The 25,753-nt window shown below is 38.0% G+C and overlaps 1 protein-coding gene and 2 non-coding genes across 3 annotated transcripts in view; 2 read left to right on the top strand and 1 right to left on the bottom strand.

Moving 5' to 3' along the window:
- Positions 1 to 25,753, top strand: part of nau (myogenic-determination protein nautilus) — a 93,136-nt gene that overhangs the window by 22,376 nt on the left and 45,007 nt on the right. The window lies entirely within an intron of this gene.
- Positions 21,774 to 21,893, top strand: TRNAL-CAA (transfer RNA leucine (anticodon CAA)). Its single transcript has 2 exons — positions 21,774 to 21,811; positions 21,847 to 21,893. It is a non-coding gene; the product is annotated as a tRNA-Leu (tRNA).
- On the bottom strand, positions 22,419 to 22,536 carry TRNAL-CAA (transfer RNA leucine (anticodon CAA)). Its single transcript has 2 exons — positions 22,499 to 22,536; positions 22,419 to 22,464 (listed from the first exon to the last, which is right to left on the bottom strand). It is a non-coding gene; the product is annotated as a tRNA-Leu (tRNA).

Genomic DNA, 25,753 nt, shown 5'->3' with positions numbered 1-25,753 from the left:
CAGATGTCAATGTGAAGTTGAGGCATCTTGGAGCCGTGCTTGGCAATGAAAAGAACCAGCTTCAGTTGCCCGACCCCAGTGATACGCAGATGGAATGGGATCTCTAGATCTTTCTCTCTCTCTCTCTCTGAGAGTGACACGATGTCATTACATATAGTAGTTCATCTAAAAAGAGGACTTATTCCAAGATAATTCCTATTAGCATAAAATGCGAAATTAAAGTTTTTTGAAGAATATTATGGGACAATCGATTTATGATTAAATAGTTTCCAGATTTAAATTACAAATGCTGCCTTGTTCTCTGCTTAATTTGGCAACATAGTCAAATATTTTCCCCATAAATATGTTGATAAACAACTTAAAAAGGCCTCTCGTTCCTCTTATTTCTTACTTGCTGATATTAATAAATAATATTTTGTGCATAAAGAAAGATAATCACACCGTGAACATGAAGTCGGGATTGGCGTGGATTAGAGAGAAAAGTTCATCACAAAATTCGCGTTGCGCCCATTGTTTATCTATATTTTGGATATATTTCTAATATTTGCAGTGTCACCTGCTTAAAGATGATAAGGCGTGGTATCCTCCATTGAATTTTAATTATAATGTTGTATTTTCTCATTTATCATATCTTATAGTTGCTAGCCTTCAATAGCTAATAAATAATTATAATATGCGAAGTAATTATATATAATTTTACTTACTAAAATATGTTTATGCAATACCTAAAATTTTCTATGCTAGGTGTAATTTTCGTCGGTAATTTTGAAAAGCAATAGCTAGTGATCCAATGGTCTCAGGAGTAACTAAATGGAAATACCAAGTTGTGGAAAATAAAACAGAGGTGAATTTTCCCATCAGTTAGTTATTAAACATTAATCACGTTAATTCCATACCATTGTATAAGACCCTTATAATAAAATTTGTGTACTGAGACCATGTTCAGTTATTTATATTGCGCAAAAGTATTTTACTAGGGTTTTCCTTCTGCAACACATCACATAATTTGAGATTTATTTCATGAAAAAAGAGTTGACTTAAGTTGAAGTAGATGTATTGCTAATGGCTCTATTTCTTATCTCTTTTTTCATTTCATTGATGAATATATTAATTAAAAGTATAAATATTTGATTACAATTTTATTCTCACCACCATAAGTTTGAAGTAGTCAAGTAATGAGTTATTAAATTTTAATTTTAAAAAATATTTAAGAATATGACATGAATGGGAATTGGAATAAAATTGGTTATTCACACATCAAAAATTCCGTTTCTTTTTTTCACATCTGAAAAATATAATAGATAAATGGAATATGTGGCAAATCTAAAAATGCATTTCCATTAGCCTTCATCAATTTTACCTCTTTCCATAATTAACCAATAGTTACAAAAATTTTTCAATTGCTAAATTCGTTATCTTCTCAACTGTGCATTTTATTCATTAAAATTTTTATATTTAAGATATATTATCGATGAGAAAAGCATCTATAAAATAGAAATAGTTTAAGTATTTTTTCTATGTTCCAGGTAATTGACTCGGCTTTATGTCTGTAAATCATAACATTGTGGCGTGAAGGTATTTTGAAAAAGTGACACTCCATTATTTTAATTTTTTTATACATAGGAGTGATTAATGTCAAAGTAAAACTTTGTAAATCCACTTGAAAAATAACCTTAAATGTGACCTAGGTTTTCTAGGTTTCCCTGCGGTGCATCCTGATGATGCTGCACCGCAGTGACACCTAGGTAGTATTAAATTTATTTTTCCAGTAGATTTACAAAGTTTTATTTCGACATTTTTCATCATAGAACGATTTCTTAAAGTTATGCCTGAAACGATTAATATTTAGGGGTTTTTACAGTGGACATGCAAAGTCAACGCCAGCTTATGACTCCATTGAGAATTGAATGTGAAAAAATAGCTTCCTAAATTATTTCACCCTCAATATGGTAAATACGTAGGTCTTGTGAATTAAAACGCCCACTGGCTTTAAATATAGTTTGAATTGTCTGAAAAGACGTCCTCTGAGGGTTTGGATTAATATTATACCAAGATGAATGCATGACAAGTCATTCAGAGCCTAGCTTAACAACCTAATTAAGTCGGGGCAGTTTTCGGAGAGTTGCCAGAAACCTTTAGCGCATGCTTCCATGTCTCATCCATTTCACCGAGCATCCGAGATAAGGGTTGCCCAACACACCTCGGTTATCGGGCACCTGAACGCTCCACCGAAGGAGCGCGCACGTGACCACGAGGCTATCGAAAGCCAGAGTCTTCCTCGATCTCGGCGATGTCTCCCGTCTCCCCCCTTCACAGCGGGTCCACGGGAGGAGGTGGTGAGGGAGGGAGGTGAGGAGTTGGGGAGTAAGGCGGTACCACGGAAATGCCAAGCGGAGTTATTCGCGTCCACGATTTGTCACTTTGGAGGGGACGTGGTAGAGGTCGGGGGAGAAATAATAGCTCGGAGCGATAAAATACGTCAGGTCGAGGAAGATTTTACCAGGGGGAAGCGATCCCTCATCTTATCGGTCGGGACTCGTCGATTTTCCATCCTCAATACTCTCTTTTATTCCCTCCCTCTTTCTCCTCATCCTCCCTTCCCTGCCAACCCATTCCCCGCCTTCCAGCCTCCCCCCATCTCCACCATCCCTTCTACCCCGGAATCTCCCCACCTTCGCGTGTCGGTGTGTTCCGCCGCTCGCGACAGACAGAGTTCAAGAATAGAGATGGGAAGTAAAGCGAGAAACAAGACGTATCTCTTTTCTCTCTCCGAGCAAGAGAGGTGATCAAAAGGTCTCCGTTGCAAGGGTAGAGAGGGAGAGGTTTGGGGCGGGAGGGTGGAAGGAGTCGTGTGGGGAAATCTACGTTAGGGAGGGGGTGGGAAAGGCAGTGAGAAGGTGGGGAAATGGGAATTTTAGAAGGCTGCCGAGATGGAAAAGGAGCAGAAAATGGTTGAGGGTTGGGGGAGGTGAGATGGTGTTAGCTCGGGAGATGGCGAGCCCGAGAGGTGGGGGGTGAAGACGTCAAGTGGGGCCAAGGGATTCGGAGTACCGAGGGAGAGGACATAATTTAGTCAGGGATGAGAGCTAAAGGGTCACAGACACGCGAAGAAGAGAGGATGGGGGCACGAAGATGAAAGTCAGTTCGTGTGGCTTCGAGGTGAGGTTGGGTCGCCGGACTAGCCGTGGGCTCCGTTCCAAGACCGGACGTGGAAAGAAGAGGTTCGACACTTTGACAGTTATTTTGTCTTGGAATACCAATTGAGCGTTTGATATCACCGCTTCTCCAAGACTTGTTTCCTCCCTTTTGAATAGAAGCTGAAATTGTTCTCTCCTCGGTTAGTGCCGAGTTCACCGCTGCCACGGGTTTGAAATACTCCTCTTTCTAGTGAGAAGTTCATATAACATGTGATACCACCTTATAAAGTTCACCAAAATGAAATATGTATCACAACATATTGCTGGAGTATAGCAAGGATGGTTTTGTTCACGGTAGGTAGCTTACTTATCTCAATGTTGTTCTTTATCTCATTTATCTATTTTAAGGTACTTTCAGTGGAAGTTAAAGTTTCTTATTTAAATGTAGGCACTATATGCATTTCTAAATAAACTGCGTATTAGCTATTATTAGCTAGCGGCGTCTATGTACTCTTTATAAATAATTTAGCAAAATAAAAATATTGTCACCATTTGATTTAACAGACACTCCCCCTTTCCACAATTGCCTTCTTGTTTATTATCCAAAATTATAGGAATCATGTAAATATGATGACTTATGTTCCTCCAAGTGACCTCATATGTGTAATGTGTATTATGTAATAGTTGAACAATGATTCCCTCTAAACTGTGGGTTTAAAATATAACATAGATATAAAAATATTTTATACTTATATCATGCCATTAAAACTACGTGTGTAATGGTATTATAACATAGGTAAATTTTTAGATTGACAAAAATTCCATTTAATTTCAAAAGGAATGATATGGATATCATTCATTTTACCTATTTAAAAACGAAGTCATGTACGATTCTTATATTTCATATTTACCGTCGTTATTTTTTCTTTTGACTAAATTTGTTGAGAAATTCCTAAGCTATAAAATCGGATACTGAGGAAAAATTGTTTCAGTTGGATAAAAGAGACTACGATGCATGGCAGAATGAATGAACTATCTCAGGGCCACCTATCCAGAAACATAAGAATTCATGAATGGCTGGCACATGGTGACAAGTGGAAAAAAATATTCTGGCGCCGAAGGGGAAACGACTGGTAAAAACTCGTTCCGTATCTAGCCGGTCTTGTGAAAGATAGGACATAGATTAAGACGCCACACGAAACGATGATGTCCTTGCTATCCTTGTGTTTTTTCCCTTCGACTTTCTTTCTCGTAACTGAACTGCGAGCGATGCAATGAGGGTGCAACTTCCTGCTTGCGAGATGCATAGGAATCCCTTTGGCACCATCTCTAGGAAGGGGATGGTTTTGAAAACATATGGTCTTACATCAGTCTAAATTTAATACTAAAGACTGAAAATATTATCCCAATTTGTGATCATTCGGCTCCTTAGAGATGCAGAAACATCATCATGAATATGGAGCATGGCCATTAGAAGATGTGAATAAATATTGATACTAAAAAATAAAATGAGGTAATAGGGAAGAATGATAAATCTAGGAGACTCAGTACGATAATTTATAGAAGTTCTTTGTGATGCATATACAATGGAAGATAATCAATTAAGGGTGTTGAATAAAATCGTCGAGTGCATGTATGTTAGATTGAAAATAATTTGCTAGAATTACTACGCAAAATCCCTGATGAGGAGAAATGATTAAAATCACCTCACACTTGATACATATCTGTGGCCTCCAAATATAAAGTTCGTTTTACCCTGTTCTTCCCTTGAGTAAACACTTGGCACTGTTATTAAAGCTGCAAAGTTTTTCACCTGTTTATAGATAGCTAGTTGATATCCTATGTTACAATTCGACAATTTTTGTTAACATTCTTCTTGAAATAAGCCGTGAATACTTTTTAATAGGGTGAATCTGCCGCATGAGAGTTCGAAAATTGGCTCAAGTGGTTTTTGACATGGAAAACCCATTAAAGGTTGGAATACACTAAAAGAACTACCACGTTTTTTCCAACTAAATAATTAGAAGAATGTAATTTTTGAGATACTGGTATAGGGATTTTGTTTTTTGTCTGATTTTCAGAAAATGATAGATTTTCGTTGCCAAATTTTTTTAAAATCAGATGCAAATAAGATAAAAAATGCACATCTTTCATGCACTTTTTGTTTAGATGTACACTCTTAATAATATCTCTGACTCGTCAAGCATTTTTAACTACAATGATTTGGATATTTAAATATCCTCATTATAAATACATTAGCAGTATAAAAATATTATGGGTAGCAACTGTAATAATCACCATATCTTCAAATGATTCGTGGTATGCCAGTAGGTACAGTGCTGGGAAACTTGCCGGATTACCCTAATTTGAGCATAGAGCATCACGCCTTTGGGCACTATCAGTTCACGCGATCTCTTTGGTTTTTCGGGAACCAGGTCATCCTGGGAAACCACAGGGGGCATATGGAAATGAACTCACCCCCTATACTTAGGTGAATTTCCCATCCCGCTTGTTTTAGTATCATAAGAGCCTCAGCAAGCCAACTTTCGAGTTTTTAACCTTGGTTTCTCTATTCAAAATGCATAACCATGTGTTTCAATCACCAGCGAGTGACTGGTAATGAAGTGAGCGATCTCTAGTAAGTGATCGTGAGCAATCAGCAGTCGGGAGAAGTCTTCGACTATCTCTTATTAACAGAGATCTATCCAGTGATACCAAAGCCTTAAAATACGGCATACTTGTTGCCTGGAAGCCACCAATTTATTTTTTTCTAATCTTTCAAATATAAATTAGCCCATCTCATTTGAGTAAAGTGTGAGAGCACAGGACATATAGCAATACTCATCTAACTGCAGATATAGTAGCATTTAGTTTGTGTATTTAGTCTGTGCATTTAGTCATTTATTAACTGTGGCTGTAACTTGCGAATGACAACGCAAAACCTTCGCGTGATTATTTCGATGAATAGCAAATCATGTGTTCCTTAAAAAAGTTAATACCTTATACGCGGATATTCGAATATGGAAGCAGTGCAAAAATCAAGTGTGATGCAAGGTAAGATTATTATGCAGCTGAAACTATTACGCACTTGAATGAATCCAAAGTATAACCGAGGGGAATATTTTTTTTAAACAATAAATTATATTAGCTAAATGGCTCCGTACATCGAACTGAAGGAATTGGCACTTCATTCGGAAAAATATGGGTGTGTTATCCTTGGTTATCAACTAGCTTCCCCAACATAGTATTCCAGTTCATCCGCCTCATGTACTCAAATGTATCCACTTTATTACGAACATCTCTAGACACTCTCCCAAAGACCCTTCCCCGACCACCACTCCACACCCCCTCCTCTCCTGCACACACTCACTCTCCCCATAACGCGTAACTTGCCCGTTCCCACACAAGCAGAGAGAGGCGAGCAACCCTTCTCCACGTGGGTCGCACATGTTTGAACCCACTAAAGGGGATAGGGAGTGCGTCCCTTCTTCACCCTCTTCCCCTCTCTCACGACCACTCTCCCTCCCCTCCCTTCCCTCCCTTCCCTCCTTCCCACTCCGCCACAATGCAGACTCCCCTTCGGGCGCATCCCTTGCCCAGCTCCCGTCCATTCCAGCCGTATCCTCACTTTTTAACCGTTCCTTAGTCGCATGGGTCCTTTTTCACCCCCCCCCCCCCCCGAGTCACCCCAGACATCGCCGTCTGCCGGCCACCCATCGCTGATGGCTTTTGTGTTGATGGAGGGGAGATGGTCACGTGATGACGATTCCATAATGATATTCGCTATGAGATACCAGCATATATGTGTGGCAAAGGAGATCGAATTCTCCATTCCATTATCTACCCTCACATAACTTTCCTTCTAAACCATGTAATTTATCCATGAGTTATCAAAAATATAAGTACAGAGTCAATCTATGCCATCATTTTGTCAGCTGAACTCGGTCTATCATTACCCAGATATTAGTGAGACGTATGAATATCATTTAAAATTCCCCATCTGGTATTCATATTCCATTATCAAGTTATGAGGCGCCTAATGAACCAAACCTCATAACTTATGTTTTTTGCGTGAGAAATCTATAGATGGCATCCGTCACAGAAAGAGTCAAGACGTTTGGCTTTAGAATACGGGAGCGTGAAGGAGAAGCAAAGAACGGGAATGACGATAGAGACGGGAGTGAGTGGCATAAAAAAGGTTGGCCGTTGGAAAGGTAGCCGAGTGCACAAAATGACCGTCTGTTTTTGCGCAGTATTTTCGCAGGGAAAATATATCAGTACCAGTTGTGAAATACGAGCAGTGATTAGAGTTTTGTGTGCTAAAGGATCATCAGCTGCTCAGATCCAGCGGGAGTTGCCCCTAGTTTATGCACCTATAGTAGCCAGTTAAACAAAGGTTAAAAATATTGTGTCAAGACTTCAAAAATGGCCGCAAAAATGTTCATGATGATGATCGTATTGGCAGGCAGAGTATTCACACTGGTGAAATCGTTCAAGAAGTGGACCGAGAATTGCAATCTGATTGACGATTGAGTCTACGAGTGAAGATTTTTCGGCTATTGTTTTTATAAATTAGCCAAACTATGTTAATTACTGTGCTATTTAAAGAATATTTCGTATTTTTAAGTTATAACCTCTACCTTCAGTATACAACGATATATATACTATTTAAATTAAGAAAGGTTTTAAAGAGTAAATGGAATGGAAATAGCTCAAGTTGTTTGAAAAATCTGGTCACTTAATATTCAATAGGAAGCGATTTAAGGGCAAAGTTTATCAATGCTTAAGGATCCCATTGCAATCACATTGCAGTTTAAATCTGGTATTAGCACATCCCATGTCATTTCCATGGCGGGACTTTCAACTATGCTTGTATCGAATTTTTTCCGTCTACCTGATAATCTAAAGGGGGAAAGGACATGTAGGACAAAAGTATTTACCAACGTCATCAAAAATAAAAGCATTTGGGATCTCTCACGACTCTTATTGCCAACTTTCATGGCTGCGACCGGTAGATACCTATAGATAAACCCCTCCGTCATGACGTCATTTTTATAGGCCGCTCCCCCTTCCACTAGAAGTTGGAAAATTGTTACGAGTGACGGGAGGAGGCGTAGTGGAAGGGAGGAGATGAGTAAGAGGAGAGCGTTTTGAAAGCCTATGAAAATGTCAACGGCGATGACAGAGATTAGCTCGACGAAGAGAGAGAGAGAGAGAGGACGAGTGAAGGGATAAAAGGGGGAGTTGAGAGTTCCTTTTTACTGCTCTGTCTTGAATCCCGACTTCTCTCGACTCCACGCGACTTTCTCTCACCATCCTCTAACCGAGTCTTTCCCTCAACCCATCCTTAAAGCCCCTATGTCAGTCCCTCGTTCCAAAATGTCCCATCCCTTACCGACGAACCTCGCTCCCCCACGATTCCACCAAAATTCTCTATCTCCTTCCAGACATCGTCGTCTCACTTACCTTGCCCCCCACCCAACCCTGGACACTGTTACTTTTTTTCCTACACCAATCGCCCTCAATTCGCGCCCTATTACTTTCCACGTGTCTTCCACCTTGTATTTATTTTTTCCCGTGTTTCAAAAGCCCCCATTAGGGATTTTACAAGATAAATAAGTGAACTTAAACTCCAATAGCGGAAACCCTTTCTTTGGTCTGACTTTGTAAACTTTGAATCGATTAAATCTTCCATGAAACATCTACATGGTAGATAGAGAAAAAAATCTGTCAGTTTAATTTTGCTCACAACAAAATGTCTCTTTCATTTTTACTGTAGATTATGACGTCAAAGGGCACATGCATACGCTTGACACCGCATTACGCTCATTAAGTATTTTTTTGCAAATGGTGTAAAATTTACTACAAATTGATTGCATAAAATCTACATGCATTAAAGCATGAAAGATTTTTGCAACATATTTTATTCCTTAAATATAGTCTAGGATAGATTAGAGATGAGGTATGGCCGGCAGAGAAATGCTTCTTTCCCTATATCCCTCTCACGTAAAAGTCACTAGAGTGCGCATATTTAAGTGAACTAAGTAATATCACGGTAAATTCATGTGGTCACATTTGATCAGTTACACGACTTAATGGCAGAGCTGCCCTTAATTTGGATCTGCATAAAAATGTGTCAAAAAATCGCTTTGATGTTTAAGAGGAAGGATAGCAGGAGATTTTCCCAAAAGGTATTATGAAAAGTTACACTTAAGCGGAGTCGTAAGTGGAGATGACTTGCCGATAGCCCATTATTGTTGCACAATATTTGAGGACAACTATTCTTTATAAAATAATATTTATTAATTTTATATTACGATGACGGTCGGTGGACAATAATGACCCTACAAGGATTTTCTATACCATTTAGAGTGCTCCAAGGGTATTAGTTAACCTGAAAAATGACTGATAATGACGCAGCCAGCCATAATTTTTGCAGTTATTATTATATAAGTATGCGCTGATAGTTAACATACTCGTATCATACGACAATGCCATTAAAAATGTGTACCATAATCGTCAAACTTCCTTTCTCAGAGTGGGATTGGAACCCGGTACTGTCAGATTTGCCAACGAGAGCGCATCCAATGGAACTCAATAGTTCCAGCAGGTCATGTGCAATACGACTTGGTTAAGATCTTTAATGAGGCATTGGTATTGAGGAGTTTTGAATTTTCCTCATTTTAGCCATCCATATGACTGTAAATGTTGAAGCTACTTCAATCCCATGACTCTCCAACATCGGGTTGGAATATGCAAATTTTGCCTAGTAGGTCACTAGAAAGCGTCATTTGTTTGCCATTCATTGGGTAACCATAATCAGCCGATATATTTTGCGCTTAAAATATACTCATGGAGTTATTTATATTCCCGAAAAATCTACCTCCAATGAACATGATAAATATGATCAGATTTGAAAGAAAAATATCAGTTTTGCGAGTTAAGATTTTAAAAGCTTTTTATTATGGATGCGATTCATAATTGGTACGGATGAGTGAAGATCTCTCCTTCCTTAATTCATGTTTCCCTTTATAATAAGCTAAACAAATATATTAATGGACTAAAACTATTAGTGATGAATATAAGAGGTTTTAAATATGATTAAAATTTGATAATACATATTTACACATCATTAAAGTAACTTTTAATACATTAATTGTTACCCTTATATATTTGTGCATTTTACTGAATTAAGTTCTGAAGAGTTAAGATCTCCCCTGACATATATTGATTGTCTGCCTTTCCCAAAATACTTTGTTTTACCAATTACAGGTATTTTGCGTTGCCTAAGTGGTTGACTCTTCACATCATTGAAGCATCGCTAGCCACAAGCTGGTAAAATTACTTCGGGTAAAATTACTTTCAGAATAGTATAATCACTATTTTCCAATAAAGATCCGCATTATCTATCAAAATTTCCTTCCTACGTACATAATTATTTCTGCTTCCCTACATGATCCATCTAACACACTCTTTATTTCTCTTTCTATGGAATTTCCTTACTCTTAATTTTCCTAAGACATTGATCTACCCAACAGGCAGGATTTTTCACCTCCTATTCTCAGACAGAAGGTAACATAATACCGAAATACAGCAAAATATTTTCATTTTGTACCATACGACGGAGTTTACTAATTATGATAAATGATACGGCTGTGAACCAAATGTTAGTTCAGATTAAATAAAATCGGAGAAGCTATGCGATAAGAGGGGAAGGCCATCGTATCGTTACATTTAAATATCACTCAAAACTAACAAAGTCAATATTATTAGTGAAAAAGTTACGTGTTACAATATCAGGTTTATTTTCTAAAAATTTCAAAAAGAAGTAAAAAATAGGTAAATAATATGTTTATCGATGATTAAAGGCAATCAAATAATAAATAAGGGTTCAGGAGCCGTTAACTTTGCCTTTAAAATTATTGAAATCTTATATAGGGTTAGATCATGGTCCTGCCTTATTTTCACTCACATTGATCTTCAAATATTACATTACATTTATAAAGTTTTTAAAGAGTTATTTACCAAATGAAGGGATGGAGGTATGGCATTGCATAATTCAAGAGAGCAAGCAACTTTTAGCGATCACCGTAGTAAACTATAATTATATTCATCACGTGCAAGCGCCTTAAAGCCAATCTTAAGACCAATTGATGAAAAAAAGCATACACGAGTTGGATTGGTTGGTCAGGAAATAGGATTTTCCTCCTTCCTGTCCCCCCTCTAACTGACAGGAGAGTGAGGATGAAAGTGGTCACAAAGAGGACTGTAATTGAGAAGGGAAAAGTTAAGAATAAAGACGGTGGGAGGTGGGAGAAAGGCAAATGTTGGCGGGAGTATGAGTGAGAGGTGGAGAAACATGAGATGGCTTGAAGACGGGAGGAAATTTCGTCGGCCAATGCGAGAGGGTGGCAGATGACAAGGATAGGGATGAAAAAAGCGAAAGAGAGACACGAAATTTTGACAAATGACGCGCAAATTTTATCCGAGCGAAGAGGGGAGGAATTCCAAAACTTGGAACTTATAAATAAATTAACAGTCGGTGAGGACCAAAATATATGTTATTTTTGTCCATTTCTGATGCATTTTTTCCTCCACGTGTGGAAGATTTTTGAAAGGAGGATGTAAGCACGCACAAAAACTCCAGGCGATGTTATTTTCCCTCGTAGTGATTGTGTTTTATCCTTCCGAGTCTTTGTCTACGGGTCAACTGTATCATTGGTTTTAAATCTAAGGTAACAAAATCATTGAGCCATTTTTCGCATATTTTTGTAGATAAGGTTTCTAATTCAAAATTGTAAATTAAATATTCATATAACTCATGGTAATAAATAGGTTCTCACAGCTTACAACATAATTTACATTCAAATAAAGATTGAAAACAGGCTGGAGTGCATTTAAATACCAATTGATAAACTATAGAATAAAAAATATTTTAATTTTTTCGGAGTAAGTTTTCAGACTGGGACCCGGGTAGTCAAGGCCATTCAGATCTTAGCTTCTGACAACTTATCTTCACCCCAACTATGTAATTTTTAGGGGGGACCAGATCTTTCTAAGAAACCACAGGCGACACAGGGAAAGGAACACTGATTTACCGCTGGGTTTAGAAATAGGTCAGCTCTTTTCTCGGATAAGAAACCAACCTTTAGAATGATAACTGTATCTAAAGTCAGTTTATCAGTCCTAGGATTTTCTTTTAGCAGTCATCCATGACACCCTGTTTTCTACTATTTCACAAATGGTAGAATGGTAGCGCTCTTTCGTATTCCAACAGTTTTTCTCCCAATTTGTTCTCGTCTTCCTAATATTTCCCCTTAAATGTTCCCTCCCAAAACAGTACACATGCAGATGAACTTTGTATATAGAATGGGAACGTTGGTTGAAGGTTTTCGTTTCGATTAGTGTTTTTGCTATTTAGATTTTTCGGGATTCTACACTGATTCGGGGGCTTGCGATGCACTCGGTTTGAAGAATGAATCAGTAAGTATTTTTAAAAATGCTCAATGTGTAGCATAAATTCCAAAAGTATCATGCAGTGAGAATGAGCGCTATTTGGGTTTCTCAATGGCACCTTAAAAGGTCCTCTTAGTTTTCATATTCGATTTCATTTCAATGAATATTTAAATTTCCTGTAATAAGTGCTTTTTCATTCAATTTTACTGAAAAATTAACTATCCAGCACGGGCGAGAATTGATTAGAAGATGCTAATTAGAGATGGAAATTAGAGAGAAAGATGGTAATTAGATGATAGGAAGATAAATCGGGAAGTGATATCTGTCTAAGTATATTGCAAAAGTTTTTAAAATATAGCGACATGCTACATATGAACTCCATTAAAATTTGTAGTGATTAGCTGAATAGGGTGCGTTTAAGCTTGATAACCTCTATGTATATTACAAATATGCTTGAACTGTAAGTAGTACTTTTTTATGAAGAGATCGTGAAAGTCCAACTTGAACCTCTCCACCGTGTAGGAAAATATTCATCGGTCTGTCGACATGATTATTGTGTCTGAAAAGCAAGTCTTTGGGATAAGGGGTTATCGTTCATTCCCATTCTATCGACATATTTTCAAACCTATGTAACGTTTCGATTTTTATCATAATACTAATATGGTTCAATAAAAATGAATTTTTACGCGAATTATTGCTATTGCGTGATGCACATTATAATTCGTTTACAATAAATTCACGATATAATGTTAGTTTAATTTGTATATTGTACGTGGTAAAAGTTGCATTAATTTGATTCCAGTATTGTATCAGCGGAAGCCGTTACAGTTTAAAGCATAATTGAGCCTGTTTAGATTCTGATAATGAAAAACCATCTCCATTGATATGTTGCTTCTTGTTAGAGAACAGTTAAAAAACCACTTGGGGCTGTTTTTTTATTATAGTAAGAATGGGGAAAACAATTCGCATTGATTTTTGGGAAACATTCGTAATGTCACACTGGGTTCGTGGAACATACCGTGCACATACGTGTATCAAATAAAAATTCATGTTTCTGTGGGTAGCACCCAGCAAAAATGCCAATACATCTGAAGTTACTCTTTATATTATTTGACGATCTTTTCTCACAATGACAACAGTGGTGTCCATTTGTAATGGACACCACTGCTACCATTGCTGCTGCTGTCTTGCCCCAGAGTAGCGCGTTCAGCTATGGGTGTACCTTCCTTTTCAATCAATGTCCTCATCTCTTTAAACGTTTTAAACAATATGTTACCTTGGCTATAAGGAAAAGCAGACTCCGGATTAGCCTACAGTAGCATTACACAAATCTCGCGTATGGATTTTTCCAGTGAAAGCAAAATTTCAATTCAGCGAAATACTCGCTATGTTACACCTCTGTCGTTGCCGTAATTGGACCAAACAAGTTTCACTTGCAACGGCTGCTGCTGATTAAGATTACTAACTACATACTTTCAGAAGTGTTATGGTTTTTTGACGCAGAAAATATTTAACTGCCCTTTCAGGCATTACTTTGTTATCGTTTCGCACTTCTCAAATCAAAACATCCAGTATTTTTTCATTAAACTTGGCATTAAACTATTGTTATTTTATGGCATATCGTTCAAATTTGAGAGATTCTGAGTTACCATTAATGCTTCGAAGTCATAATGTAGGTAAATCCTCAAATATTTGGTTTTAATATCTCAGCTTTATATAATATCCTGCAATCAGTTCATTTCCTTCCACGTTTTAATTACTATTTTTGTTCATATCACTCCTTGTAATTCATCTTTTTAATTACTCACCTGTTTTCCTTTTTCGATTTCTTGTGTAACAGACTATGGTAACGTTTTTTTCCTGTAATTGTTTCCGAAGAATTTTCTTCTTATCTTTGCTAAAAATGATTTGTTGATTAATTGCTTACAATTACCTATAGATAGCACTTTCTTCATTCTTATTATTTATTAAAGTTTGGCTCTGTATTTTTATTGTCGCCGCCGGACAATTTTTGAATTTTTTTCCATTAAACTATAATGTTGCTTACATACTTTCCCCTAATATTCTACCATATTTCTATAACATTTGTGCATAATCTTTCTTCAATCTCTTACAAACAATGCTAAAGATTCATTTTGTTTTCTCTATTCCCTGTTCTCCTTACACTAACTTACCTTCGGCGTCCTTGGTAAAAAGATTCTTTTGAGTACTGTCCATAATAACCATATAATGTGTGCTATTTTTATAATTTACAACGCCATCCTCATTTATGTACTTATAAGGTCTGTTCTAAAACTTTCCGAATGTTTTTATTGCAAAAAAATACTTCATTAATAAATTATTGATCAGGGTGCCCGTAGTAGTCTCCTAGTAGTCTCCTCCTCAACGTACACACTTATCCCAACGATGTTTCCACTTTTTTAAACAGTCCTGGAAAGCTTCTTCTGAAAGGCTTATTAGCTTTTCCTTTGAATTTTCGTTCATAATTTCATGACTCATTACCTGTTATGATCCTGGGCAAGAGGGTTTTATCCTCTTCAGCTCGATCAAACAGTATCTGACAGACTTGAACTCGTTGTTGTCTCTGGTCTACCGTCATCAGGCGAGGCACGATTTAGGCGGCGACTTATTTATCCTCACTTTTTCAGTTAAGATTTCATAGCACATACAAATCAAGATACCACACTCCTCTGCAAGTTCCTTGACAGCCAAACGTCGATTTGCACAAATGAGATTGTTCAATTTCTCGATGTGGTCATCAGTTGATGTTGATAGTGTTCCGGAACGCTCGTCGTCTTCCACTGATTGTCGTCCCTTTTTGAACCGGGTAAACCATTCATAACATGCGGTACGTTCATATCATCCTTACCATAAGCCTTGGTACATACACTGCTCCTTCAAAGAGCTCATTCCTGCGGATTTGGTTTTTTGGCGTACTCCACAACCACCCCTTCACATAAACGTTCGTAACTAATCAACAAAACAAGATATAATTATGTGGTTGAAGGCGGTAATTCTGAATGTTTTCGCGGACACAGCGCCTTGAAGCGGATTAAGAAATAACCGACTGGGGGCTATATAATAAATGGTAACGGGTTTTTAATTCCTTTTCTAGCTCACTGAAACTCCCTCTTATAAATTGTTTATGTTTCCATTTACCAGTTCTTCAGTTTAATTAAATTGTTAAATATAGTTCACAAGTTATTTTAATGAAATAAAATAACCAATGACATAGAATGGTTTGAGGCGTCACTCTTTGGAAGCGATTCATAAGGGAAAAGAAAAAAAAAGTGGTGAATAGTAAAATATTTGTGGCAGAACAAATTATTTTCTTTTCCAACCAATCACATGCTTTTTTATTGCGTGAAGAATTATTAGCTATATCAAAGCACACAAAGACTCGCAGAAATAACATATCTCAACTGCTATGCTGTTGTCTATTTCTATGGGGAATAACAACGTGATATAAGTACGCATTTTTATAAGTAAGAAACTTTTTCATTCACCATGTTGTTTCTAGATCATCCCCATTTTCCCCATATGCCATCATTAACAAATACTTTTTTAACAAGATAGGAAATATACTACATTTTTCGCCTCCCTCCGAACCCCAGAAAGTTTCCAACCATCCTGATGTCGCAAATGAACTCAACGGTGGTGCGACTCTTAACTATAAAGCCACTACCTCGGTACACATTTTAGGGCCGGGAACGAGAAATGGGGAGATGAGTGGGTGCGCTGAAAACACAGAGAAAAGAGACCCTCGCACTTCCCCGGGAGGGTGCTTAAGGAAGAGAGTGAGGAGCGTCCTCTCCGCGGGAGACGGGCACTTTAAATCAAAGACCCTTGTTTTGACTTTTCACATCCGGAATCCTGTGCACGGCCGTGATCCCATCCCCCTCGCGTCCTCTAAAACCCTACTCTTACCATCCCTTTCCCTCTCCGTCCTTCTCAACTAACCCCACCTCCTTCCATCGGTTCCCATCGCCGAAGGCCTCTTCGGAACCCCCCAAGGGATTCCAAGTAGCTAGCTAGGAGGCGGCAGCCTTCACAAAGGCTCCCGACCCTTGCACCGATTTCGACCCCACTCCTATCTCCGCACGCCACACACACACCCGGCCGCCCCACGCGCATGGAGACACTCCCCCCTCCCCCGTCGGCCGGGGGGCCTGACCCCACGTCTCACTCCCCGAGACACCTTAAACCCCTCCTCGCCTCAACACGCCCCCGCTAGTTCAGGGAGCCCCTTTCTCTTTCTCCATCTCTCTTCATACACCCACCCTCCGTCGGTCTTTCTGAGAACGACCAGGGGGTGGAAGGAAGGGGTGGAAAGGTGGAAAGTGAGGTTTCCCATGGGAGGGGGTAAGAGAGTTTGGCTCTGGAGAACGGATTATTCGGGGATTTGTTGAACCGGGAGCATTTTCCGGGTAGTTAGATTTTTACTCGCACGTGCGTGGGAAAGGTGATACCTTCAAGTATGAGTGGATATAAATTAAATCGCCGTAGTCTATGATCACCTTAAACTGTACATTTTATGAGACCAGAATAAAAAATGGCATCTATATTTAAGAATTATTCCAGAAATATAAACTATTGTGAGAAATAAGGCAAAATTTGTAAAATTCACCAAAAAAGAGCTTCTTCACCTCAAGCTTCCCCCACCTATCTTACCCTCCTATCCTAACTCCCCCTTCCTCCGTACCCCACATCCTCGGAACCACGACCAATCATCCCTCACCTCTTCCCCCCCTTCTTTCTCTCGGAGCCTTTACTCATATATATTAACACGTTCTTTTAGAGAATTGTGCCTGAAGATGTCACCTATGTGATATAACCGGTAGTACCGTAAAAATAAAAACGTTTATGAGAATTTTGCAAAGTTTATTTTATTCCTCAAAATAAATGTTTTCAAGCTTGAGCCCGATACCATTGAAATAAATTGTGGTGTTTTTAACGGTTTAAAAAGTATTTTGTGATTCATTAAATGCTGCAAAAGAAACATTTTGATGGAAGAATTTGCCGAAGGTGCATCTTTACGGTGATACCTTGGGAAATTACTCGTGAATAAGTACCGGTTCTATCCCGCGAGTGTGTCCTATGAGGCAGAAATTGACTGGAAAGACAAATCTGTGCCAATAGTTTCCAGAAAATCATTAGCGTTAAGATAATTTGTAGGAATTCTGTATTCAAGACTACAATTATGTGACTACCTTAGGTAGTATCGTATGTCTCAAACGAAGCTATTCTTTGGATAAATGACGTAAAATGAATCAAATTCTGTTCGTAAATTTTATTAGCTGCTGAAAGCGTAGGAACTTATATTCTTTCACAAACCAATTCTTTTTATAGACCGGGTTCTTACCTACGGTTCTTTTGCGACGCCTTTAATGATGTAAAGGTCATTAAGGACGCGCTGACGGGTACAAAATGCCCATAGGTGCATGAAAAAAATGCCTTCTTCAGAACCCATTGATAAACTCGCAAGTTTTTAACATAAAACATATTTCGATTGCCACAGTATGACATTCCGTGCCTGTTCCCTCAGTTACAGTGAACATAATATCATATGCTCCATTGCATTTATCCTTATGGAAGAGCTAGATCCAGTAGCTTTTCTAATACCATTCAGAATCGCACATAGCTGCAGTGTGAGAGCTTCAAACTCTACCAATGGAATGGTATATTAATTAAATATGTTGTGCCCTTCGTTAAGAGAATTCTTTACGAAAATGTCAAAGCCAGGTATTTCCCATTCTCCATTCTCACTGAAAAATTTTACCTACTGTATTACCCATCTGTCTCTACTGGAAAAATAAATGCAGAAGGTTGCCTACTCTCCTTATGGACTGTTACCTGCGATAATGACAAGAATAAAATTTAGATTCAACCTTTACAAACGTTTTTATTATTACGTTAACAATATATTTAGACGTATTATATTTACAAGTGATCGATTCGTGAACTTCGAGTAAAGGTTGTCGCACACTGTCACCAACCCAATGAATGGGTATATTTGGGTACCGAAGAGTCGGGTAAAATATTACTTTCGCTATCACTTCAACATACCGGAAAAATGACTTTTATCAAGGGTGAAACTTCTTCATTCGGTTCATGTACTTTTAGTACATTTACCTCTTAAACAACTAATAAAGTGAACTTTATTCTCATCAAATAGGAATGAGTGAGTTAATTGTGTAATATATATTTAAATATCGGTATCGCTACGTTGGCCTAAAGATATTTTGCTTAATATTTTAGCCTTTATAATAGCGTATCACAAGGTCAGCATTATTACTTTCAATAGCATATTCTTAATATAATTCTGACTGGGATGGGACTGAAAAGATTAACCAGGAATTTTATAGGTAGCATATATAATTACGGACAGTGATGGTTCGCGGTATTCCAGGGGTTGAGCTTTGGACTACTAAGTGCCGGAATTCGATTCCCGGGCAAGCCTCTCGGAGCACCTGCAGCCCCATCTATGTGATTTTTCGGATACCAGATCTTCCTGGGAAAGCATAACCGGCACAGGGAAAGAAACTGGCCCCCCTACCCTGATGTGTGAATTTCACACGCCGTCGGTCTTAGTACTGGGTGAACTCAATCATCACCTACCAAACCGACCTTTGGGTATATAATTATGTTTATCATTACGAACGTCCAACATTAAGCAGATTGGAATCTTCCGGTGTGTCGCTTTTTTCACCAAGTTTCAATTTTCATTCCATTAAGTGTAATTCAATGAATAAGGACATTTTATTTTTATTACGTTAAAAAATATAATATAAATTTTAAGTGATAGCATAAACATATTATGGTAGATGTCTATTTTCCTCTCTTCCAAATGCTAAGTTATGTTTTGGAAAAATGTGCATTTTCTCCGTACATACTACTTGAATGTTTTCAAAAATATTTACTTTAGAAATATTTCAAAGGTAAATGAAGTAATGAAAATGCGTCTTCATCTTTTGTCAGACATCAGTTCAATGATCAAGGCACACTACGGCACGAGGCAGAACAACAAGGAAAGAAATATAACCTCATGCAGACGCAACAGTGCATTAAGCTAAATATAGCTGACATAATTTTAGGTCATAAGTTCTTCTCAGAACGAATTTCAATGCAAATGAAGGAATGGTGAATGATTAAGAGTCGCTGCACGGGAAGTAGGCAGGGGGCTTTTAATGGATATAAAGACGGCAGTTGTAAATTAAACGGGCAATTAGGTGCAAGGTTTATCAGACGGCGCAAAAGCCGTGGTTTCAGGTTGAGTAATGCTCACTTGACATTAATTACTGCGTATAATTGGTTGAGGAGACGAGAATGCGTAGAAAGATTAACTCTTGAAGAAACAAAATTATTGCATTCCTCATTCGTCGACATCATCAAAGACTCTGGAGGAGTGGTGTCCTGATTCCCGAACAATAAAAATGTCAAGGGAACTGCGAATTCTTTTGAGAGAAAAGAAGAGAGAGGAACAGGGAGGAAATTAATCTACCTAACTTCGCCCCAGGAATAATTTTACTAGCTTAGGGATTAAAAATAAAATAAAGGGATTCTTAAAATTAGCATTTGTTAATACAGGTGAAATGAAATAATTACTGTCATGATATATTGCCTTAACTTTTATTCGGATGGAGTCTATACAGATTTTATTTTCTTGCAGTATTGGAAATTTTGAAATCGATGTACATTTAATTACAACAATTTCATGTGCTAATGCAACAATTTTCATCATTCCTAAGTAGATATTTAACCTAAACATGTTCATTCGAGCATAATAAATATTTACAGTTACATATAGTTCAATTTAATGAGATAGCATTCAACTTAAAGATAGTCGTCAGACTTCACCGCTCAAAATTTCGTATATTGGAAATATCGACTATTCTTACAGAAATATAAAGTTTCGGAACGTCATGAAATCCACTCCTGTGGTGGGATTCGTACGTATACCTAAGATCTACGGGTTGCCTGTTGAGAGTATTACCCAGCACGACACCATTTCCCAAATCTACAAAACAGAAATACTCATAAGGCCCTGGAATTTATATTCTTTTCTTCCAGGTTCAACTACAGCTTGCTGGTAAACTACTTCGAAGCATGAAAATTGAAAAGATTAGCAAAGGAATTAGAGAACGAATTCTTTGATGAACTCGAAAAAAGTGTCAACGTTTCTGTCTCCGGGATATGCGCGTATTGTATCCCTTATATTATGATAATATCTGGCGTTGCAGGCTCTTCGGAAAGCGCAAGGTCATATCCTTCCTCTTCTCTCTCAGCCCATTTCGACCAAATCAACGTTTTGGAACCCTCCCTCCCAGGGCAAAATAAGCGTGCCAATATTCTCGTAAACATACACCAACGAATTGCCTCCCACCCATCCACAGTCAGGAGAGCCGTCCAATCGAAGCGGCTCAGTTGAAGCGGGAACTAGTGGCGAGGGCGAGAGGGGGGAATAAGGGCTTGGGTAGACAGGAGGAGGAGGGAACACCGGGAGGGAGTATGAAAAGGGGAAGGGAGGACGAGGCTTCGCTTGTAACGGTGGGGACGGGAGGGAGGGTTTGGGGTGGGAGGCTGTGGAGCGGAGGGGGTGGGTGGAGTGGAGGTGTTGCGATAGAGAGAACGAGTGGTACCAGCGATGGGGGGCGGGTGGGGCTAACGGGGGACGGGGAGTGTTGAGGTCGCCGGCGCGGCGCACACCTCGTCTCTCGCCACCTCCTTTCGCCACCTACCCGCCTGGTGTTTGAGGCCGGCGCCATCGCCACGAGGGCGGCGCCTCCTTATGCGCACCGACCGCCATGTTCAGGACGGCGTAGGGCGCGAGTCGTTGGACTACTCTTCGTCAATTTTTCTTTCTGTTTGACTTCTGATTGCTCCCATATTTTAAACTTGTCGGGTCCCTCAACCATTGGGGATCTTCCGTTGTATTGATTTGAATAGTTCTAAGAATTGTACAAAAAATAATACTAAGCAGGAATTTTTAACGGTGGCCCTAGCCCAGTGGCTATCACCATTCATTCGCTCATCCATCGTTTGTAAGTTTAAACTGTACAAAACAGGAAGTATCACATGATGAGCCAGCGGGATAAGAATACTATTCTATGTACTTGTAATTTGAATTATCAAAATTACCAAACAAATATTGCTTTAGAGTATACGCTTTTCATTACCAATGTCAGGATGGCCGAGCGGTCTAAGGCGCCAGACTCAAGGCAATACTTGATCGATATTTGCGAGTTGTTTGAGGTTACTGGTCCCCAAACGGGGGCGTGGGTTCGAATCCCACTTCTGACAAGATTTTGTCGGCGGCATAGAGTTTTCGCCTACCAACTTAAGAGGTCGCGGGTTCGCTTCCCCGTATGTGAGCATTCCTCCATCTAGGTTTTAGCTTTTAGCAACTTTGTCTTCAAAAATAACTTTTAGGGCTTCAATGGAAAATTGGGAGGAAGAAAAAACAAATAAACGACGAATAATTGTACACTATTTCAGCTCCAATCGTGCAACAAAGATTGCCACTGCAAAATGCGGCAATCGGTGAGTGCGGATGCTTGAATGTCATAGAATTATTTCATTGTCATATCACTAGAACGGCTATGAGTACCCTGGAAATACCTTACCGAAGAACTTCGTCCCACAACGTCCCCTTCGTCCCTTCGTCTCACTTTATACAATAACTTCGTCGTATATTTTTTTCGTCCTCCAATTTTCCATTCGAGCCCTAAAACTTATTTTTGAAGACAAAATACAAACGCCCACCATAGATGGAGGAAAACTCACATAGAAATCCAACCCGCGACCCATGGGGGCCAACAAAAAGTTTGTCAGAAGTGGGATTCGAACCCACGCCCTCAATCGAGGACCAGAAACCCCAATCAGCTCGTATGACGAGCAAGATTCACCTTGAGTCTGGCGCCTTAGACCGCTCGGCCATCCTGACACTGTTTTGGCAATTTTGAATATTCATATTACAAGTATATATATATAGAATGTTTTCATCCCGCCAGTTTATAATGTAATACTTCCTGTGTGGTACATTCAATCTTACGAGCGATGGCTGAGTGAATGGTGGTAGCCACCGGACTGCTAAGCACACCGTTAAAAATTCTGACACTATTATTTTTTTAATTTGTTTGTTACAACTCGCATAAAATTATTAACATTAGATGTACGAGATATATGGCAAACTGATTTTTCCCGATTATGATAGTTTAAATGCATATTATATTACATAAGAAAAGTTTAAGGAGTATTCTGTGCGATTCTTTAAGCAAATGATTTGCCATATTCCTTTGCCAAGTGCCTAAGAAAACTGTGGTTGGATGAAGAGTGATCCTGTTCACACAACAATGACGAGCAGCACAGTAATCGTAAACGCTAACTTCACCGTTCTAATAAATTATATCTGAGACATGGACATAACTTTTATGGCATAGCTCACAGAGATTTACAGCACATAGGTTTGATGGGTTAGCGAAGAAAACTAAGCGCAGACAGCTCGATAATCGTAGAAACCAGTAGGATTCACATGTACTTCTAAATAAGTATCCGTATCGACCCCTGGATATCATTATATTTTCTTTTAGAAATTAATATCCCTCTACTTGTTATAAATGTCCTAAGCAGGCTTTTCTTTTTATCTATTCTTCAAGAAAATTCTTCTTTTGTTACTCTGTCTTCATCTTTATGCTCCATTCTTATCGTCCCTGCTGCTCATATCGTCCAAGTTTTAAATCCTTAAAATAGTGGATTCCATATATATCTTAACGAATTACTTCCTAATGTCAATGCTGGTATTGTATATCATTAGTGGGTACGACTTCTGACAGAAAGCCTAATTTGCTAGGTATGTTCGGCTTAATATAATCCGGTACCTTATTACGTTGCTAGCAATGTGTTTTATTTCAAATAGCAAAACTTTTCCACATATTTGTTGTCTCCTGAACTAGTTTTACTTGGAGAATTTCTTCCAAATTTCGACTGTACATCATTACCTCAGATTTAAACTCATTTCAGTTGAGGCCGTGTTTTTCATCCTCTTTCATTATTTGCTAGGAAGATCTTCTTTCTTCTTTGACAGTAAAGTTCTGTCGTCCGAAAATCACAGCTTCCCTATCCTTTCTTCTTGACTTCGTACACTAGTTCTCATATTTTCCTCGGTATTCTCAATTGTCTGTAATTAGCATTGCATATAATAAATATAATAATATCAATAAATATAAAAATAATAATTCCTTACTCTTTTCTTCATTTTAGTTTCTTCCCTGATGTTACGGCATTAAATAACTTCTCTCTAATCTCTTTGTGGAGCGCGTATCAATTATCCGTCTTCGTTTTTCATGAAAATATCCTTTAGGAAACCTAGCACCATATTCCAGTCTATATTTTCATAGACCTTCTTAAGATCAAGGAATGCGAAATAGGTCGGTTGTTCCTTCTATATAGTCTTAACTACGATGGTGCTAAGGTTGAGAATAGCTTCCCTTGTGCCTCTAACTCTTCTAAATTCATATTTGTCCTCTCTTCAATACTGCTCCTCTTTTTTCTCGTTTTTTCAGTTTATTATTCCATTACAAATCTCCGAGGTATGGGTCGATAGACTGATCGTTCTGAAGATTTCATATTTTTCTGCATATTTCTATTTTTGTAGAGTGACGACTACTTTCTTATTTAAGTCAATTGATATTTTTCTCCAAAACATGTATGGCATATTTTGTTGGATAACTTTATCAGACTCTTATTTTCTAAATTATTAATTAATTTCAAGGGAATATCGTACAACTCTGTTCCCTTGTTTGCTCTTATTCCTTTATCCCGGCGTTTAATTTAGACTTCAGGGTATGTTTTATTTTCATTATTGTCAATAGTATCCTCTTTTTCCAGTAATAATTGATGCCTTAGTTTCCGTTTATAAAGATTTTACAAATGCTCTTTCCTTCTCTTTGCTTTTATTCATCTTTAGTAAGAATCTCATCGTTGCATCGCGAATGACATTGATATATGACCCTTGTTCATTAAAATGGTGTCTAACTGTTCAGTAAGATGCTTTAACTTTCCCTTGAACAAAATCACGTTGCACTTCTTCGTACAGTACCTTCAACCTTTCTCATTTTGTTTTTGAAACATTTCTGATGATTTCATCTCTCAGTATCCTGTGGCACATTTTTCCTATCCCTCAGCGCTTTAGGTTTTTAATATTCTGCTCTCCTCTTTTTGGTCCAGTATTTCGTCACTGGTTCATGTTTATAACATGTATAATGTAATATATTATATATATATATATATATATATATATCGATATATAATTTCCACTTCGTCAATATGGTAATCTTTTGTTGATAAGTAGAGATTTTCCACTTCGTTATCTGTGGATTTATTTGCTATCTTCATCATTATGTTCCATTCTGTACATTGTACGAAGCCCTTCACATTCATAAGAGCATATTTCATCAATAGTATGCCCACTCAATTATGTATTTACAACCATGAAACCTACGTGAATGATACTGCAGCTGCCGCTCCAAAAATTACCTCTCTCCTACTCAATTTATTTCACTTACTTTCTCGGAGCATTATTTACACGTGTAAACAAGAATACGTGAAACTACAAATTGCTTGGAAAATGTTTTTATTCAAGATAATTTTGGCCATAAGCAAAAATGAGAGTTCAAAATAACAACAGAGTATTTGAAAAACGATTATAATTTACGATTATATTTTTAGGCAAAAACATTCTCATGCCCAATATACTTGTTACTGTACTGTAGGTAAAAAATATATTACAGATTTAGGATATCTTCAACTTTAAGGTTAATTTAGTCACTCTGGTACCTGAATTCTCGTAAAAGGTTTCGTAAGAGGCCTAAAAAAATTTAAAGAAAACTAATTTCTATTGGGTTTCCTCTATCTGTTTGGCATCGATGTTCTTTATCTATGCAGACATTGAAACATAAGAGCATGCGAGTCTTTTAAGAGACGTGATCACGCGTTGCCATAAAATATCTTGGAGAGATATTTCATTACGTGTCGTGTTTATTCAATGGCAAGGGAGAAGTTCATATTTTTTATATGCATGGCTTCCTCTTTGATTATTTTAGTCCTATATTCTGGTTAATTTTGGTTTTTGTTTATAGAACCTCTGTCCACCTTGATCTTTC

The sequence above is a fragment of the Hetaerina americana genome, unplaced genomic scaffold (assembly GCF_022747635.1).
Source record: "Hetaerina americana unplaced genomic scaffold, ioHetAmer1.1.p SCAF_2, whole genome shotgun sequence".
In the NCBI taxonomy this organism is placed as follows: domain Eukaryota; kingdom Metazoa; phylum Arthropoda; class Insecta; order Odonata; family Calopterygidae; genus Hetaerina; species Hetaerina americana.
This window is presented reverse-complemented; position numbering and strand designations above follow the sequence as displayed.